Here is a 21,276-nt window from a genome sequence, read left to right on the forward strand (position 1 = left end):
GTGTTTCTGGGCGGAAACTGGCCGTTTTATGGGAGTGTGTGAAAAAACGTTACCGTTTCTGGGAAAAACGCGGGAGTGGCTGGAGAAACGGAGGAGTGTCTGGGCGAACGCTGGGTGTGTTTGTGACGTCAAACCAGGAACGACAAGCACTGAACTGATCGCACTGGAAGAGTAAGTCTCGAGCTACTCAGAAACTGCACAGAGAAGTCTTTTCGCAATATTGCGAATCTTTCGTTCGCAATTTTGATAAGCTAAGATTCACTCACAGTAGGCGGCGGCTTAGCGTGTGCAATGCTGCTAAAAGCAGCTTGCGAGCGAACAACTCGGAATGAGGGCAATTGTTGGGTAACAATCTTGTTGCATCAAACTGAATCTTCCAAGGAAAATTCCTCATTCTGAGAACTGCATTTATTGTATCCCTTATCCTCTTCTTTTCAGGTTCTCCAATCCTGACATTCCGTTCATATCTTGACATGATGCCATGAACCAGATTTTTGGGCAGTGGAATTATTCCCTTGGCACCATCAAAGTTCACTTGATTGGCCCATGTACAGTACATGTCAAATGGCACATGGTATTGGAATAGATCTTGTGCATATTTGTTACTATGTCCTTGTGTAGCTCTGTACAGACTGTCTTCCAGGGCAGTGGGGATGACTGTATTGTGAATTGGCCTCTGTTCAGGCGTGCTGGTCATCATTGGTTTTGCAGGCAATAGTACACTTGAATTGCTGACAAATGATAGAACTTCAACTGGCAAGTTCCGCACTGGAAGCAGTCTTGTATAGACATTCAAATGATCTTGATGCCGATCCAGGTCTTCAGGTCTACCCATGTCCACCCAGATATCCAGGCCATCTATCCTTACCTCCGCGTCCATCCAGGCCTCCGGGTAAATCCAGTTCTCAGCGTCCATCTTCACCTACTTGAACAGCACCTGCCCATTCTTCCCTTGTGTGTTGGATGGCTTGCTTTATGGCTATTTTCCTTTAGGCCTTCTTTCAGAACAGCAGTTTCTGTTTGCAGCTGACTTGCCTGTCCACCAAAGTCTGCCTACAGATTGTTCACCTTGTTCAGTAGCTCTTTTACAAAACCAGCATAGGTACACTGGCAGTCCTTCACATCTGTGATCACATCTGTGAAATCCAGCTTTCTTCTGGGTGAATGTGCCATGTCTTGTCCAGGGGTGGCACCATGATCCAAAAAGAAAATGTCTCGATTTAGAGAGTTTGTCACATGCTCTAGCACCGGTGTTTCATGGCAGACCACTGAGGTCTCCATGTTCATTGGCTGAACATCCTAGTCTGCAACAGATGGAATAGTTAAATCTTTGGGTATCTTACCACATTTCATCCCAAAAATTTTATTCTTTGTCTTCACATTTTTTCTTGGTTTCACCACATTTTCTTTTTGAATCTTCTTGTCATTTTTCTTTGTCTTTTGTGGGACTGATGCAGCCAGTCTCTGTGCCATTGATGGTGCACAGGTTTTGGCACTTCCATAGAATCTTGTAGACTGCATTGTCACTCTTCTTTTGTCTAAAAAATAAAAAAAGTACAGTATAAGGAAACATGTAAAAGGAAATTCTCCCACTCAAAGCATACTCTGTGATTGGTGCCTGTGTACATGAAATAATTAATAAACCAATCGCAGAGTATGCTTTAAGCGGGAAAAATTTACTTTGATTGAATCAGGATAAAACAGCATCTCAAAGGCAGCCCAGTAACCACTCTGCAAAGCTGTTTCTTCATAAGCAGACTTGCTGATCGGGTTGTCTCTAACCTTTGAGAAATCTCCTGCTAATTTGCTCTTTGTATTCCTGCTGTTGAAATCTTTGCTAGCTCCACCTGTTCCAGCTCATTTCTACAGTTTTTTTCATACTTTTTTTAAATATATTTTTAGTAAAGATTTTCAAGGTATACAGAGACAAAAAACAAAAGGAAGATTAAGTGTCGTGGTCATAACAGCATATTCAGAGTACAACATATGGTAAGAGTCACAACAGTAAGCAGTAACCATCTCAACTCTAAGATAATTAGAGAAGATAGGATAATCTAGCCAATTTTAACCAAAAATAACGTATTGTAATGGTATCAAGGTTGATAACAATAGTTGTACACATTTCAGAAAACGACTGATGAAAAAGTACACAAAAATAATCTAAATAGACGTGCGACAGATAATAAGGGAAAGGAGGAGTGAAAGGGATGAAAGGGATAGAAAAGAGAGAGAAAATAATCTGGCAAACCTAATATTCAATAAACCACAAAACATATCAGAAACCACAATAGTTTGTTATATAATTCGTTCAGGAAGGCTCCGTTAACATAACAGGTGCAGTGTGTACATATTCAAAACAGGTCAAAATATGTTTTTTCGTATGCGTGTCAAGAGTTTCAATAAAAGGCGACCATTTTTGGTAAAACTTACCAACACCTGAATGCGTGTCCAGTCTAGCATATTTTCGTTCAAAGTACAGTATTCGAAGAAGTTTCTGTTTCACTTCACACAATTGTGGAGCCAATTTTTTGGTCCAGTGAATTAAAACACATTTTCTAGCCACAGTTAAAATCATAAGTAGTAAGGGAAAAGCTTTTTTCTTCAGATTTTGTAATATCCATGCAGAAAAGTTAAGTCCCATGCATGCTAAAGGATCAAAAGTCAATTCAGTATGAAAAATTGAATTCACATAAACAATTAACTTAGACCAAAAATGTTTCAGTTTAAAACAATTCCACATACAATGGGAAAAATCTGCTATCGTAATTCCACATTTAAGACAGTGACCAAGACGGTCACATTATAAAGTGGCGCCTTTGATGTGGGGTAATATAAGCCCTATGCAAAGTTCTAACATACACCTCTTGAAGATAACTTGACTGTAAGACTTTAAACAAAACATTCTGTAGAGATATAATATCATCAATCTGTGTCACAGATGGGATATCAGCTGTCCATTTGTTTACCAAAACCATCAATTGTGGATGGTTGTTATAACAAGCTTTCAAGAGTATTAAATACATATACTTTACTTTATAGGTTTATTTAACAAAAATTCAAGTAGAATATCAATATTTGTTAATTGTGAAGGAGTGATTGGCATGGGACATCTAATTGGCCTGGGTATATTAATACTATTTAAATAATTTCTCATTTGAAAGTACATAAATCTCTGAGTGTGTGGCAGTAGAAATTGGTCATAAAGATCTGAAAATGTAAAAAGAGATCCTCCCGGGTCAAAAACCTTGTAAGAGGAATCTAGCCCTTTGGATTTCCATAAATTAAACAGGGAATTAGTCAAAGATGGGGGACCGAGGGATTTCCCCATAAGGGAATAAATTGAGATATACAAGGATTTCTATGACAACTTCTGTTCATACTAACCCAGGCAGCATAAGTGTCTCTGACTAGAACATGGGTTTTTATTTGGATAGGGATTTTAGATATCTTAGTCTGAATTAGGGCTCCAGGAGCAAATGGATAAAAAATAGCTTGATCTAATGCAGAATCTGTATAAGTGGAGTTGTTCAGTATCCAGTCACTAATATATCTAAAAAAGATTGCTAAAGAATATATTCTTAAGTCTGGGTATCCTAACCCTCCTTTTGCTCGAGGTGTTATGAGTTTAATCCTGGCAATCCTAGGGCATTTGTTTTGCCATATCAATTTTGAAAATAAGCTATCCAATCTAGCAATATCCGACTTATGTAACGCCAGCAGGGTCATTTGCATACAATAGAAAAGCTTCGGGAAGATGATCGAATGAATGATAGCAATTCTACCTAACAATGAGACCAGTAAATCCTTCCATGATTCCAATTTAGTTGCAATCTAGGATATAATAGGTGAAAAATTTAAGGAGTATAGCTTAGATAGATCAGAACATATCTGAATACCAAGATCATGGAAATGAGAGGAAGCTATTTTAAAAGGAATATCCTGACTTCCCAGGGAATCTGGTCTGGCATCTCCCAATAATAGTATTTCAGACTTTGATAAATTACCTTTATACCCTGAGACAGTCCCAAAGGAGTCAATAAGGTGGAGCAAAGCTGGTAAAGAGTGAGAAGGTTTAGAAAGGAAAATGAGTGTATCATCAGCAAATAGCGCTATTTTTAATTCTAGAGAATGTAAATGAATCCCATGAATAAGAGGAGTTACGTACATCGACAGCAAGAGGTTCAACAGCCAAGGCAAAGAGGAGAGGGGATAGGGGACATCCCTGACGGGTACTTCTATGAAGCAGGAAAGGGGATGATAGAAGGTCATTACATGATACAAGTGATTTGGGAGACAAGTATAAAGTACGAATTATCTGTATGTATTGAGATGGAAAACCAATATTATTTAAAGTTTTAAAAAGGTGGGGCCATAAAACTAAATCGAAGGCTTTTTCCGCATCTAACGTAATTACCATGTTGGGAGAGGTACTATTAGGAAGAGAATTCACCTGGTGAATAGCTGCCAATACTCTCCTTACGTTAACTGCAGAGTGTCTACCGGATATAAATCCTGTTTGATCCAAATTAATCAATTAAGGTAATATAGGTTTCAATCTCTCTGCTAATTTTTGTAAATATTTTATAATCAACATTTAGCTGAGAGATCGGCCTATAAGAACCAGGCAAAGCAAGATTACGTCCAGATTTAGGTAGGACTTTTATAATAGAATCTGAAAAGTATAGTGGAAGAGATTGTTGGTCTATTGTAAAGTTGAAAGTATCCGCCAGTGTCTGCACAATATGTGGATTCAATATTTTGTAGAATTCGTTTGAAAATCCATCAGGACCAGGCGCTTTAGCTAACTTCAACTTTCCAATAGCCCAAGAAACCTCTTTAGGGGTGATCGGGTCTATTAAATTGTGTACTAATGCTTCCGGAATGTGGGGCAAGGCTAGGGTGTCCCAGTAAGAAGAAGACGCAGAGGGGGTAGAGGAGGCTGAAAAAGAGGTAGAGGAAAAGGAAGAAGGAGGGGAAGACGTTGTGAAGTTAGAATCCCGGGGTTGAATATAGAGTTTTGTAAAAAAAGTTTCATAGTATCGACAATCTGTGCATCAGTTTCAGTCTTAGAACCATCCGGTAGCACCAAAGGATGTACAACCGTCTGTGGTCTAGAACCCTGTAATAAATTAGTGAGCAGCTTTCCAACTTTATTCCCGAATTTATAGAATTTGTAGTGTACATTAAAAAGGTATTTGTCTCCAGTATGTTGGAGAAATTCATTAAAATGTAAATTCGCTTCTTGATAAGCAGTTTTATGGGCAGGTGAAGGAAGCAATTTTAATAACTGAAAAGCTTCAGACAATTTAACTTGCAATTGCAAATATTCCTGCTTATAATGCTGTTTGCTATTTGAGACAAATGCAATCAATTCTCCCCTTAGAACTGTTTTAGCTGTTTGCCAAAAAAGAGGCGGATTAGTAGAGGCATGATATGCATTTGAGTCACAATAGTCTTTCCACACTGTTAATAGTCTATGTCGTAGGCCCTGGGATTGAAACATGTGAGAAGGGAACCTCCACATAGGTGAGGCAGTCTTAAACTTTTCAAGAGCTAATACAACATTAATCAAAGCATGGTCCGATAGAACTGGGGGGTGAATACCCACCGAAACAAGTGAAGGGAAAAAAGGCTCGGCACTTAAAATATAATCTATTCTGGACCATGTATCACGGGTCAGCGATAAACAAGTGAAATCTTTCTCCGTAGGATTAAGGGCCCTCCAAGAATCTACCAGGTTGAGATCTTTATTAAGATAATGAACCCTTATTTTGGGAGAGGAGAGATTCGTTTGGGAGGGGGGGGGGGGGATCTATCTAAATATTGAGAAGATATTAAATTAAGGTCTCCACAAACTATCAATGAGGTTGGATCGCATGTATGTAATTTTGTGAGCAGTTCAATAAAAAAAGATTATCTATATTGGGTAGGGGCATATATGTTACAGATAGTAAAAGTATAATCTGCTATTTGTATAGTCAATATTAGATATCTACCAAATGGGTCAGCATACACAGGAGTCGCCTGAACATTTAAGGTTTTCTTTGCTAATATTGCCACACCACATGACTTAGTATTTAAGGAAGCTGAACCTACTAAAGTCCAGTGCATAATTTGAAGCTATTTCACTTCGTCTTGCATCAAATGAGTCTCCTGTAAACATATAAAATCAATATTTTGTTTGTTGAGATATGTAAAGAGTTTACGGCGCTTAGCCGGCGTATGAATGCCTCTTATATTCAGAGAGCCTATTTTAATAGACATCGGACTGGATTCCAAAAGTTAACCAGTAGAGAGTGCCAGAAAGAAAAGGAGGAAGAGAACAACAGGGAGAAACATGAAGGTAGGGGGGAGACAAAGGACAATGAACACCAAAATACATATAAAATTGAAATAACTGACCTCCAGAAAAATCTGGTACTTCTATCGCTATGATAACAAGTAAAAGGGAGTAGCACTAAGTACAAAACTTCAAAATCAAAAATTACGGCGGGGCTCTGACGCCCCAGTTACCTCTTAAAACATATAAAGATAAGTAAAGTCAACCTTATAATATGGATTATATCCAAACATATCATCATTTTAACCTTAGAAGTGCAGAAAAAGTCACTTAGTAGGGAGCACAACAAAAGGTAGAAATTAGAGTATGCCATCAGACAGGGCATAAACATGGCTTGAAATTAAAAGTAAATTTACAGTAAGTACCTTAAAATGGTAACCTAAACAAGACAACTGAAACAGTTTATAGACAATAGAGATGAGACAGTCTCACACGTTCATATCATCTATACCATCACCAGAATCCGTCTCAGTCTCTCTAGTTTCTTCTTTGATATATGCTGCAGCATCTGCTGTGTTGGTGAAATCTGCAAAACCGGATGACGTGAAGATCCTGAGTCTGGCCGGGAACATCATGTGAAACTTGCGGTTTGTTTGCACCAGTTTAGTGCATACTGTTGAAAAATAACGCCTAGCTCTGGAAAGTTCCACAGAAAAGTCCTGGAACAGGCGTAGCGGGTGGGATTCCCAAGTAAGAGGATTACATTTCCTAGAAGCAGCCCATAAAACTTGCTTGTGCAAGAAATTCAGTGTTTTAAATATAACAACTCTTTGTTTATGTGCTGAGGAGGATTTCAGCTCTCCCACCCTATGCACTCTTTCAATTACTATGTCAGTGCATTCCGTTTCAACATGAAGTAGTTTAGGAAGTGTGAGACGAACAAAAATTATAGCTGTGTCCCTTTGATGGATTCAGGGAGTCCAGTGATGCGTAAATTATTGCGTCGTGTCCTGTTCTCAATATTGTCTAACTTATCAGACAGACGTTTGTTATCCATTACGAAGTTCTTAACTGATGTTTGTAAAATGTGAATATCATTCATGTTTTGACTAATATGTGCCTCAGCCCCCGTTATACGGTCAGACAAGCGAGTAATCAGTGTAGTAATATCTGCAACCGCCTTCTGAAGTAACGGCGCCATGGTGGCCTGCATGGCTGTAGTAAACTCCTCATAGGAAAGAGAAGATACCTGTTTTCTTCTTTTAGAAGCCCCTGTGTCCCCCCCCAGGGTCAGAAATAGGTTTCTTCACCGCTGGCGTTCCTGGAGCGGCATCTACACTAGGTGCCATATTATGGTCACTGCGCCGTTTCTCTTGGCGAGGCTGCTGTGGTGCCTGAGGCTGTTTAGCGGGAGGCCCAGGAACTTGTCCATGTCAGTACCCGATCGACAGGGTGACCGGGAGCGGTGTCTTGCAGAGGCTGACAGGGTTATTGCTAAGTGAGGCAACGTGGGGAGCGGAGCTGCAGGGAGAAGTTGTTCACTCTCCCATGCCGGAACCAGAAGCCCAGTTTTTTTCATACTTGATCAGTAATTCTTTAATTATATATGTAATTACATAGCCCATGTGTGTTTTAAATAGCCTATTGAGATGCTCGTACAGCTTATCCCCATAGCCGCTGTATATTTTAAATAGCATAATGAGACGCTAGTACAGCATTGCCCTGATTCATGCAAAACCTATACAGTCGGTTGCTCCATAGCTGTGGGCTTTCACGAGGCCCTGGTTCATGCTCTGCGATTGAGTCTGGCCTGCTATGTACAGTACGGTGCCCAGAGCTCGCTTATCCCCATAGCCGGTGTATTTTAAATAGCATAATGAGACATTCGTACAGCATTGCCCTTATTCATGCAAACCCTATGTCGTTGCTCACTCCATAGCTGTGGGCTTTCACAAGGCCCTGGTTCACACTCTGCAGCCGCTTTATTAACCGCTCTGTGACAGAGTCTGGCCTGCTAAAGTACGTTGGCCAGATAGAGCTCGCTTATGCCCATAGCCCCTGTGTGTTTTAAATAGCGCAATGAGCCACGCATTTCCAGGCATATTCACTATATAAACAGAATGGGTGTAGTATGTGTTGCTGGCGCTCGGGCTCCTGGTGACGAGCATACCAGTGGCGGGAGCCCGACCGCCGGCATACCGACAGCGTGGCGAGTGCAAATGAGCCCCTTGCGGGCACGGTGGCGCGCTACGCACTCCACGCTATTTATTGTCCCTCCATCCAGGAGGGACAATAAATGGATATGTTTGTTAGATGTATGTAACATGATTTAGAGATAGATTGAATGTGGGGAACAAAGGACAGTTGCCCCCACACCACCACGGGACACTGCGGCCTGCGGGTGGGACAGCGGGACAGTCGCAAAAAAAGGGACTGTACCGCGAAAATTGGGACAGTTGGGAGGTATGCATATTTCCTTTATCCTGCCATATACTGTACAGTATGGCATGGCTTGAAATGCCATAGGCTGAGATTTAGCCATTGATAAAGCTAATTATTTATCTTATAACATTCACTATATATTGGTAAGAGACTCAGTACGCAATGGGCGTACGGGGTACCGTAATGGTACGCACTTAGCGTAGCAGACGCTAGGCCGTGGTCGAGACGCACGAGCGGCACGTTCGCTCACGGCTTACGCTGGGTATCGAGCACGCTATAGGCGGCCCGAGCACCGTAATGCTACGCTGCTAGCGTAGCGGACGCTGTGCCCACGAGAGGAACACAAGCAGCGCAGACGCTCACAGGATGACACACAGTAAACCTTGTATGCAACACACTGAAAGGCTAAGCTTATACTGTAAACCTTGGTCTTGTAATGTTAACACAATGTAACGCTGATTAACCTCTATTATATAAAAGCTGCTTGAGCGATTGAGACGCTCAGAAACCCTCTATACTAGCTAGTGAAACACAGACACCTTGCTGAGGTTCCAACACCTTTACTAACGAGATTTAGCTATGTAAAAAGGGGAAAACAGTTAACAGCTTATACACTACAGCACTAACATAAAACACCTAAACAGAATAACTGAAAATATACAATATACAACAGCGTCTTAATCCTAAACAATAACAGTGAGAGAGAGAGAGAGTATGGCAAATACAGACATAGAATAAGTTGGTTACAGAGAAAAACTTACACACGTGGGGAACGATCGCTAGCGCAGTCCTGGAACCAGCTCTCTAGTTAGTCAATGATGAAAACCGTTGTGGAGAGTAGACTGAGCTGGCCGAAGCTGGCTGTTCTTATATACACTACATACAGTACACTACAAAGGGCCCTACAATCTCATTGTTCATTGGACACAGGAATCTGTCTTCACATTATAACAAAAGGTCATAGGTTGATTCGAACAGGTGGGCTGTGACTATTTCAAACTGCTCAGGTGGGAGGGAATCTCAGGTTTCCCGCCGCATGGATAATGAACTGCAAATACAGTAAATGTCCATAAACTTCTTATAAACATAACTATACGCAGGAGCGATTAATCTCTTTCAAACCTACACCGGAATGTTACTAATAATATACTCTACCGTTGCATACTAAACACCACTGTTCAAAACCTGTCTGACCCTTTGTATCATGTAAAGAGGGATCTCTCTGTCCATGAACCAGTTACACTAAACAAACTTACTGATATTATTAAGGGGACCATAACCTATAAAATACACCATTTAGATTAACTATGTAACGATCGAGTCGCCCGCCAGACGCACACAAACTCTACCGTAAATGCGCATATCACGCACCTGAGCGCACGACCGTGGAGGCGCCGTCACGCAACTGCGAATATGCGCACGCACGGGAGAGAATGTGCACGTGCAGCGGGCAAGTGCATGGGGTTAGTACAAGGCATCATAGGTCGCTATATTTTTCAACTTTGACAGTCCACCCTTTGGCAGTCACCAATAACTGCCACTTCCTAAAACAGTTCAAACAGAAAAATATATGTCATCATGTAAATACCTTTTTATGATTGGGTAGAGGGAGGAGAGGAGAAGGTGGGAAAGGTATGACCTAGTGAGATAGTAGAAGCATGTGTGTATGAATCCATGTCTGAGGGGTCATGTATCATCGTGCCGTACGTGTTTTAAATCAAGCTTCGAGGTATTGCAAAGTATACATTTGAATCCTTCTTATCCCGTATTAAGGGTCTGTGGATGGGCTGTCAAACTCTACCGAGCTCTTTTCGGCTTTTGATTGCAACAAATGGGGGAGCACATTTAGTTGATGATACATGAAGGGGGGGAACATGTGAATGCTAATATGTGAGAATCACCTGTCGACTATGTGAGATACTACCTGGAGGTTGTAGAGATGAAGATAAGAAACAATCGTTATAAATGCAGTCGTAAACTATGTGAGTTTAAATAAACAGTCGCCGATTGATGTCTTGTCTGATGTCTTGTCTGATGTACATGTTGTCTGATGTCTCTCGGGTGCTTTTGCTATAGGTGGCGACAAAAGCTTTTCCAGTGTCCATAAAATTACAGTCTCTAAAGTATTGGGCTTTCGTAAAAAGTTAAAGTCACTGTGACATAGTTCATCAATGGTCTGTATAAAAGAGGTTGTCAAATTCTTCTTCCAAGCGGATGTCTTTGTACCTTGGAGGAAAACAAAGGAGAAACGGGTGAAAGAAACGGACCGTGGAATCACATTTTCATCACAACATTGTCTCTATCGTTGGGTCATAAATCAAATTAGTTGTTGTTATTACAGTGTCCTCGCTCCTCAGACTCATCACTCTGGTACTACCTTTACACTTCGTTAAAGTCCGAACGCATCTAAATATCAGACCAACCAATATGACGACTCCCAGAATACACAAGAGAAATTTCCCTACATCCATTATAATACCTTGGGCCCATTCTCCTAAACCAGAGAACCAATTTCGTGGGTTCAACCATGATACCCAACTGGTCAGCTCATTACCCACAGCAGCGAGTGTGAGAATGTGTTTCCTTCGAAACTCCCACTTCAATTGCAAAATGTCATCCATCTTTTGGTCTATGACCTCGGCCGGGTCCTCAGTGCTGTTTGTAATATACGTGCAGCACTTTATTCCATATTGAGTTGCTAGGGTAACACAATACCCGCCTGTCACTGCTGTGAGATAATTGAGAATCATCCTATGCTGAACCAGCTCTGTTTTGTAGGCTTGTAACTCTCTCCCAGTGTACCTGAACGTGTCGTCATACATTTCGGTGATATTGTCTAATAAGTTTGCTAGCGCAGATATATATCTATAATTTATCACTCCTCTGGCGGTACGAGTGATATCTAACGCGAGTAGGAATTGAATCCCGGTGGATTCATGGATCAGATCAGAGGCCGGATGCTCTGTCCTCTCTATCAGGTGCCGTTTAACGACGTGCTCGTAATGAGTGTGAGTATAAGGAGCTTGGGCACCGCGGTGAATGTCTTTCATTTTGATATGGGATACAGTCATTACTTCAGGCAGTACTTTTCCAATGTAACACAATCCCTCTGAGTTTGGGGCAAGCCACTTATACACCTTTCTCCCGCATATGAAATATGCATCATCGGGGAGAACATAAGGGACGGAGTATGACATAACCATGTTACAAACTTTCCATGTGAAATCTCCTAACCCTAATTCTCCCATCTGTCTAGTACACGTATCCGATTGTATGATATGTGCACAGTATCCTGGTGATACTTCTCCAACTCGCATGGTCCTACTTCCTAGAGTGTATCTATACCGGGAAAATATTCCACTGTCGGCTATCTGGCGTATAAGCTCTGTGTCTATGGGTATTCTATCGGCTCTATATGAAAATGTCATGGTTTGATTACTCCATGACACTTCCCAATTTCCCGGCTTTCGGGGATTGGAAATGTTAAAGCATACTAAGGACTTATCCACATGATATTGGTGGAGCTTCAAACTAGGAGGACTAGAGATATTAAACCTCTTGTCCACCGGCCTCCCACCACTTAACTCAAGTACCTCTCCTACAGTTAAAGGGAATGGTACTAGTCCTGATTTGCTATGACCTTGAGGTACTTGAGAGCATACCCAACAGTCTGTCTGGTTTAACACTTTACCCACTAAGGAGTGATAGTCACTCAATGGATGCCGGTCCATGTGGACATTAAAACTGGACTGACATTTCTTGATGCACCCATCCTCAACTATATTGTCACAATGCCAAAGATGCAGTTCTCTTCAGCTAACAATCCTTCACACTTCCTTCTATTGTCAATGCTACCAGATCGTTTTCTGATACTCGCCTTTACTCGGTGATTATGTTGTTCTTGGAAAACTACGCCTCCATCCTGGTCATCAGAACCCATTCCAGATCCTTTCTCGACCTCCATGGTACTCTCACCGAAACAGACTGCTCTGGTCAACAACAGGGTCAACAGGAAAATCCGGATCACAGTCTCTTGGGGCGGGTCCATCTTACAGAAGGAAAAGGAGAAATTTGTAATGGGGGTACAGAAAATAATTGAGGGGAAAGAAAAATGTTACGATGTCTTCTAGTCTTGTTGTTCCTCTTGCTCTGTCGTCATCTCAAAGGTGCTGTCTCTCAATCTTCCAAACGAACATTCTGGTGATACAATATTCCTTCCAAATCTGCGATCTTTCTGTAAGGAGCAAAAATCTTGCATTACCATTTGTCTAACTGATGTGTGACATACCATCTGTAAAGCATGAGAACATGAGAGAGAGAGAGAGAGAGAGAGAGAGAGAGAGAGAACAATTTATATATATGTTACCTAAAACAACAAACAAAAAAAACATTGTCAGATCTTCCGCTCACCATCAGGCTGTCACACCATCACATCCATTGGTATCTTTGCGCAGTCTCCCCCACCAGTATTTCCACACTCCGCCCTTTTGTGCCTGGCCAGGACCCACCGATGTCGGTAGGTCACACTGGGGTTAGGTAGACTTCTGCAAAGACCAAGTAGCTATGTGATGTTTGAGTTCTGCCGATGAACGTCAGAGATGGGGAAAAAGAAACATTTACAGATAAATTACAAAGTTTACCCGGCCGTTCCTGTGTCTACAAGGAACTGACCTCCCAATATCATTAACTGTAACCTCAGGTTTACTACCAGGCCTAATGATCAACTTTCCTGACTGCATATTACAGGTGCGGCCCAAAATTCTTCTTATATGATCCCTGATTACAATTCCGTGTGTCATAACTCTGCTCATGTTTTTGTCTAGGGGGTTGATATACCTTTTGTGGATCTTTAAACCTACAACTTCGTGCAAAATGACCTTCTTTGTGACAATGGTAACAAACTATCACATTTGAATTTCTCACAGGGGTTTGGGGCTTAAGCTGGTGTGGCTTCGTTGTCAGGGCTTGTCTACTGATTGTCATTTGCTTACTGCCCTGTGACTCCAGGTGTCTTTTGATGTTCCATTCAATTATAACATCATCTTGTGTTGGTTCTACAATATGAGATACATTTGTTTGTGCGTGATATATAACACTGTACGTACCTGTGGACACGACCTCACCTGACCCTCCGTAAGGGGGTTTGACTACTGCCTTTACCGATTTGGTCGCGTCCACCTGGATGTCTTGTATGATGGCTGCTGGAAAAGGTGCCGACCTCGTGCTGGGCTCACTTTCTTGCTTGTAATCCTGAGGGAAGTTTAACATGGGGTGCAACTTGCACGGGTTAACAGTTGTACATTTAACAGTTTTACTTTTATCATTGTTACATTTACTACTACCATAATTATTAATACAGTTGCTAAGTGCATTTTTATCATACACCAGTGTGCCATTCTCTGTAACCACTTTCTCTCTTGTTGCCATATTTTTCTTACCAAAGTGAGAGTCAGCTGTGTAAGCTAATCCTCCTTGTATTTCACTTTCCCGTTGCCATAACTGTAAACAATCATAATGTTTGATCCGTCTCTTTGCAGATTTAATGAGACGTATCCTTCTCCTTAGATTTTGTAACACCTCGGGGCTAAAACTGCCTACCCGTGGGAACTTTTCCCCGTCATGCACAGTCATTCTTTCCCATTCATCGCACATAACCTCTGTGTGTGAACCGTATTTCTCACACATGATATACCTTGCCGACCCTATTGGCCGGTTTACTAAATCAACCTGAACCAAGGTTGATCGCCCCCTACCTGAACAACTGGCCCCCATCTTTGCAGGTGTTGCTTTCACTACCTCTGACCTTCAAATCAGGGTCTTCAGCGAACCCTTACAAAAACCAAGATGTCCGGGGTAGGCCGACGGTGAAAGTTTACCGAGTACCTTCACACACTCGCCCACGTCGACCAATACGCCCACACACTGCCTTAGCGCTGGCGTACTCAACCTAGGGCCCCTGCAACCTGAACCTCTATTTACTGGAACGTGTGGGTGTGATCCGAAGAGCACTTACCCTTCCCAGTAAATATCAGTTGCTGAAGAGTTCCTGAGTGACCAGCAAACCTCCCTTAAAATAAAAAATAACACAAATCACGTTAGAATGTACAAATAGCGTTTATGACCCCTCTAGCGTACGCAAATGGTACTGGGTCAAGTTACAAACTAATGCACACAATTACATGCGGTACAATCGTACTGCACATAAGCAACTAATCTTATGTGCGGAAAGACCAACGGAATCGAAAATTACGACTGCGAATTCCTTAAGCCAGAGCTTAATGGCCTATATGGGTATTGCACCAACCCTCCTGGGGTTGTGCTTCTTGACTTTATCTATAGCGGACTTCCTAGTCTGCTGTACCTAGACCTCCTGGTCTGTCTCTCTGGACCTCCTGGTCCGTGACCTCCTGGTTTGTGTACAGTAGACCTCTTAATCTGCTATACTCTAATGCTCTTATTTTGATACATTAACAAGGGATGCCTCCCAAGCCACCGCGCTGTCACTTTCACGGATGTACCTCTACGAGAACTCGATTTCTAGGTTCCAACAAAAATGAGAAACTCATATATATGTATACACACACTCTTTCACCTCATATACTCTTTACTTTCGTTTCTGTACAGAAATCCCTTTTATTCAGTATCGCAGTCTAGTCCCAAAGGAGTTACAACTAGAGAAGGATTTATTACGCTAAAATTTAGGACACTGAGATTGACTTGCGCTATTATCGCGTTGCTTCCGTATCGCCTACTAAAACAATACTATCGTGTGATTTGTATCATGTGGGCGTACCCATACGCTCCGTTGCGTAATATACGCCACGTGTGTAAGCCCTTGCATCGCGTACGCTTGTCCCGCCCTTGTTAGGGACACGTGTACACAGGCCAGACACGTCCACACTAACACAAGTAACACGTTTCTATCAATGCAAATGATATTTAACTGTAATCATTTACCGAGCACCACACAGAACTTCCTTGTATCTTAGGCAAAGCCGTGTGCGTGTTTTACAAATTACTTCCTTACGTATTCATTTTACTTTTAACTACCAATAGCAACAAATCTTTCTCAGCCCGTTATCAATGATAAATGGCAAATAGGAAGGCGAGATGTGAAATTACACAAATGAAAAATGCAGGTGTGTGCGTGTGTTGCGTACGCAATGTGTATCAAACAGAAATAAAACAGTTTTAAAAGACAATAGCGTACTGTTCTTACCTTCCGGTTCCGGATTCCACCAGCACTCCTACAGCGTAGCGATGCAGACGCTTATCTAGTCAGCACTACCGTATCCCTAACCACCAACACGGATACGAAGGGATACTACCTTCCCGCCCTTTGCTGACAGATAAAGTCTGCTTGTGTTCGCTAGAGCGGATATGTGGAGGACGGACGAGCCCCCGATTGATAAAGCTAATTATTTATCTTATAACATTCACTATATATTGGTAAGAGACTCAGTACGCAATGGGCGTACGGGGTACCGTAATGGTACGCACTTAGCGTAGCAGACGCTAGGCCGTGGTCGAGACGCACGAGCGGCACGTTCGCTCACGGCTTACGCTGGGTATCGAGCACGCTATAGGCGGCCCGAGCACCGTAATGCTACGCTGCTAGCGTAGCGGACGCTGTGCCCACGAGAGGAACACAAGCAGCGCAGACGCTCACAGGATGACACACAGTAAACCTTGTATGCAACACACTGAAAGGCTAAGCTTATACTGTAAACCTTGGTCTTATAATGTTAACACAATGTAACGCTGATTAACCTCTATTATATAAAAGCTGCTTGAGCGATTGAGACGCTCAGAAACCCTCTATACTAGCTAGTGAAACACAGACACCTTGCTGAGGTTCCAACACCTTTACTAACGAGATTTAGCTATGTAAAAAGGGGAAAACAGTTAACAGCTTAAACACTACAGCACTAACATAAAACACCTAAACAGAATAACTGAAAATATACAATATACAACAGCGTCTTAATCCTAAACAATAACAGTGAGAGAGAGAGAGAGTATGGCAAATACAGACAGAGAATAAGTTGGTTACAGAGAAAAACTTACACACGTGGGGAACGATCGCTAGCGCAGTCCTGGAACCAGCTCTCTAGTTAGTCAATGATGAAAACCGTTGTGGAGAGTAGACTGAGCTGGCCCAAGCTGGCTGTTCTTATATACACTACATACAGTACACTACAAAGGGCCCTACAATCTCATTGTTCATTGGACACAGGAATCTGTCTTCACATTATAACAAAAGGTCATAGGTTGATTCGAACAGGTGGGCTGTGACTATTTCAAACTGCTCAGGTGGGAGGGAATCTCAGGTTTCCCGCCGCATGGATAATGAACTGCAAATACAGTAAATGTCCATAAACTTCTTATAAACATAACTATACGCAGGAGCGATTAATCTCTTTCAAACCTACACCGGAATGTTACTAATAATATACTCTACCGTTGCATACTAAACACCACTGCTCAAAACCTGTCTGACCCTTCGTATCATGTAAAGAGGGATCTCTCTGTCCATGAACCAGTTACACTAAACAAACTTACTGATATTATTAAGGGGACCATAACCTATAAAATACACTATTTAGATTAACTATGTAACGATCGAGTCGCCCGCCAGACGCACACAAGCTCTACCGTAAATGCGCATATCACGCGCCTGAGCGCACGACCGTGGAGGCGCCGTCACGCAACTGCGAATATGCGCACGCACGGGAGAGAATGTGCACGTGCAGCGGGCAAGCGCATGGGGTTAGTACAATGCATCATAGGTCGCTATATTTTTCGACTTTGACACCATGCTTTGTGATTTTTCTTAATTTGCTTCTTTAATATGGTACTTTATACATATTCTATGATGGCAAACAAAAATGTTTGGTAGGTTGGTCCGTAAATATACAGTAAGCCAGTTTCCAAGTAACAAAAAAACACTTTTCAATACATTGTGTCACTTAAAAAAAAATTACAAAAATTGGTTGGGTAAAAAAATGTTCCATGTACTGCTGCTGGAATTGTGTATTAGAGGTATATAAATGTACTAAGTTGCACAAGCAGTTCCTGCTGAATACTATGATATGTGACATGCTTACTTCTGTGTATAATTTCCAAATACTACACTTACTGAGCAGTATTTTTTTTTATAAACACACAAATGCATCCCAGATGCAAATGAAGGTAAGTCACATACTGTACAGTAGTGTAATGAGACGCATGTACAGCATTGCCCTGGTCCATGTAAAACCTATGCTATTGATCACTCCATAGCTGTGGGCTTCCACGAAGCCCTGGATCATGCTCAGCAGCCATTTTGTTAACCCACTTTGCGATCGAGTCTGGCCTATGTATAGTACAGTGCCCACAACTAGATTATCCCCAAAGCTGCTGTGTATTTTAAATAGTGTAATGAGATGCTTGAACAGCATTGCCCTGATTCATGTAAAACCTGTATGCATAATTCTATTGAATGTAAGGTTCTTAAATATATGAATGTTAAAAAAATAAAATTATTAATAAAGTGTCAAGAAAAAAACCCCCACAAGGCATTTGCACTTTTGGAATCAAACCCAGGACTATGAGCATGGGGTGCTGCACATCACCCCATTAGGCCACGACACCTGGTGATAGAGATGCAAGCTCATGTGTAAATGTAAGCCATTATCCTTTCCATTTGGTTTTGCTTATGCTGTATTGCTGCGGGACTTGGACGCTCACATAACCCTAACATCAATGGACCATACCTTTAAAACATTAGTTTGTGTCTGTATAAACTATTTTTATTTATTGGTTTGTCTACGGGACTTGGACACTCACATATCCCAAACATCAATGGACCATTGCTTTAACACGTTAGTTTGCATCTGTACTGTATACACTTTTTATTTATTGATTTGTCTATGGGACTATGTACCGTACGTTGCCCAGAGCTCACTTATTCCCATTGACGCTATGTATTTTAAATATCATAATGAGACGCTCGTACAGCATTGCCCATATACAGTACTGTACAGTAAAGTAGATCTTGCGCTATAGTGTATTTCAATGGAGACCACATGCATACACAAGGCTGATTTTAAAAAGCAACATCTGGTGGTTGATCGCAGGTATTACACTCACCGGTAATGCAAAATGCCATGCTAAGCTCTGTGTACCTCCATACAGCTAGACACGCCACCTTGTGCCCAGGCATGCTGCGACTCCGTGATGGGGACTAATGCCATAGACAGCATAGATGAGTGAGGCTCCATCTGTAGATGTGAAACTGCAATCATGCAGGCATGTCAGTTTTGCAGGATTGTGGCTTAAAGCATGTCAGAAAGAGTTTTTAAATAATTAAAATTAACATTGTACAGATGGCACACAGCAGTGGCTATGCATATGTCAAAAAAAAATCCCAAACCAATGTGGATTATCAAAAACAAAGGAATTAATGGACAAAAAAAGACGAGCATTTAAAAAAATACAAATCTGAGGGGGATACGGTGTAATTCGAGCACTATAAAGACTGTAACAAAATATGCAAAAAAGGAATAAGAGCGGCTAAAGTAGAAACTGAAAATCTAGAAGCAAAGGAAAGCAAAGCGAATCCCAATATTTTTTTTTTTTTTTTAAGTACATCAACAGCAAGATACAAAAGAATGAGAGTATAGGCCCTTTAAAGGACAAGAGGGGAGTCTTCATCAAAAATGATAATGACGGGGGCGTGGCCTGGCTTCTGAGCTAGCAGGACGTGTGGAGCTGGAGCTCCTGCCCGGGCCTTCAATTTCTGCCCTTCCTGCACTCCTACGGCCCCTCACGACCCACCATCCTTCCTGTTGGGGTCCCCCTGGCCTGACCTGTGTGGACCGCGGAGGCGGCAGACACCTCCTGTGTCTGTGCGGGTTGCGGCCTGTGGGTCACGGTGAAGCCGGGGCCTCTCCTACCGACGGATGCCGGGACGCGGCTGCTACTTCCGGTTCCGGTACAGATGGAGCCTCACCCCGTCTCCTGTCCAGCTCCTCCGGGCTGCCCCGGACCTCCCCTGCATCTTCACCCGCTCGGAGTGCGGCATCTACAGCGCCCCAGGTCTCCGTCCTCCTTCGCTTCCGGAAGCCGGGACCCGACGCCGCACGATCAGAGGTGAGAGACGGGAGTGCCGTGCTGTGGACAGCCAAGCACCCGCACTGCTGTGGATCTCTGCGGGCTGCACCAGCCTGTCCGTGGCCTGTGCCCCTCTGTCCCCCTTCCCTGGCCCTTCTCTGTGAGCCCTCGGAGTGCTGCTGTTTCCGTTCCCCCGGCGGCCTGAGTCTCCCCGGCAACCCCCGCAGTGGCCCCCTGAAGCCCACACCTTACCTAACCTTGGGCCCCCTGCACTGGCCTCCCTCCTGAGGCCCTTTGGAGTCCGCATGCCGCCAGACCTCTGGCCCTCCAGGCTCCTGCAGCCCCTGCTTCTCCCGGCGCCTGTGACGACATCTTCCACTGCTGGGGCCTGTCATTCCTGCTCGTTTACCGAGGTTTGGCATCATCCCGGTCACTGGCTGGTCCATGTCCGGGCCTCACCCTCGCAGACCTTGCACACGGGCAAACATACGGATTGCACCAGCCCATCCTCTGCGATCTCTAATTGGCGGTCTCCCCTCCGGGACCACGTGGGCCCTTCTAACTGCCGGAACTCTTCGGCACTGTCCCACCCACGCTGCCTTGCTGACTGCACCATGATATCTCTCTAATACCCCCGCCTTACCCCCCCTGGGCCTGAGCCTTACTGCTGGAGCGTCTTCTCTACCCCCCTTACTGCCGTCTACCCCCCTTCTCAACCGTACAAGATGCCCAGAGGTGGCAAAAAATCACAGGGCTCTGACCTCACGCCATTCCTTACTAAAAAGGGTACCCCCGCCAAGACTCGGCCCAATGCTCCTGAACACCCCCAGGGTCCCTCCGACCCCGATGACGACGATCTCACACCCCTCACCCGCAGGGACTTCCTCTCCCTCCTCAAAGAGGTGCGGGATGTCAAGACCTCTGTTCAGGCTCTCCACTCCCTGAAGTCTGACATCGACGAAATTGGCTCCAGAACGGATCAACTCGAGCGACGAGAGGAAGAGGTGGTGACGTTGCAGCAAACGGTTGAGACCGACTTCCATCAACTCCGCCAAGATATCGCCCAATTGCGGGAGGAGCATGAGGACCAGGATAATAGGGCGCAGAGAAATAATCTCAGGATTCGGGGTATTCCTGAAGACGTTGAAGCGGCCCACCTTGAACTTTACCTTAAACGCCTCTTCACCTTCCTGTCACCTGATACCCCCGAAGACCATCTTCTCCTGGACCGAGCACACCGAGCCCTCCGGCCCTGCTCCCAAGACTCTTCCCAGCCTAGAGACGTCATTCTCCGGATGCACTACTTCACCGTGAAAGAGTCCGTTATGAGAGAAGCACGGCGTCTGGAGTCTGTGTCCTTCCAAAATGTCTCCCTGCAGATCTTCCAGGACTTATCCCCCCTCACCCTGGCCAAACGTAGAGACTTTAAGCCCATTACTTCCCTGCTCTCCCAGCACAAT

The sequence above is a fragment of the Pseudophryne corroboree genome, chromosome 9 (assembly GCF_028390025.1).
Source record: "Pseudophryne corroboree isolate aPseCor3 chromosome 9, aPseCor3.hap2, whole genome shotgun sequence".
In the NCBI taxonomy this organism is placed as follows: Eukaryota; Metazoa; Chordata; class Amphibia; order Anura; family Myobatrachidae; genus Pseudophryne; species Pseudophryne corroboree.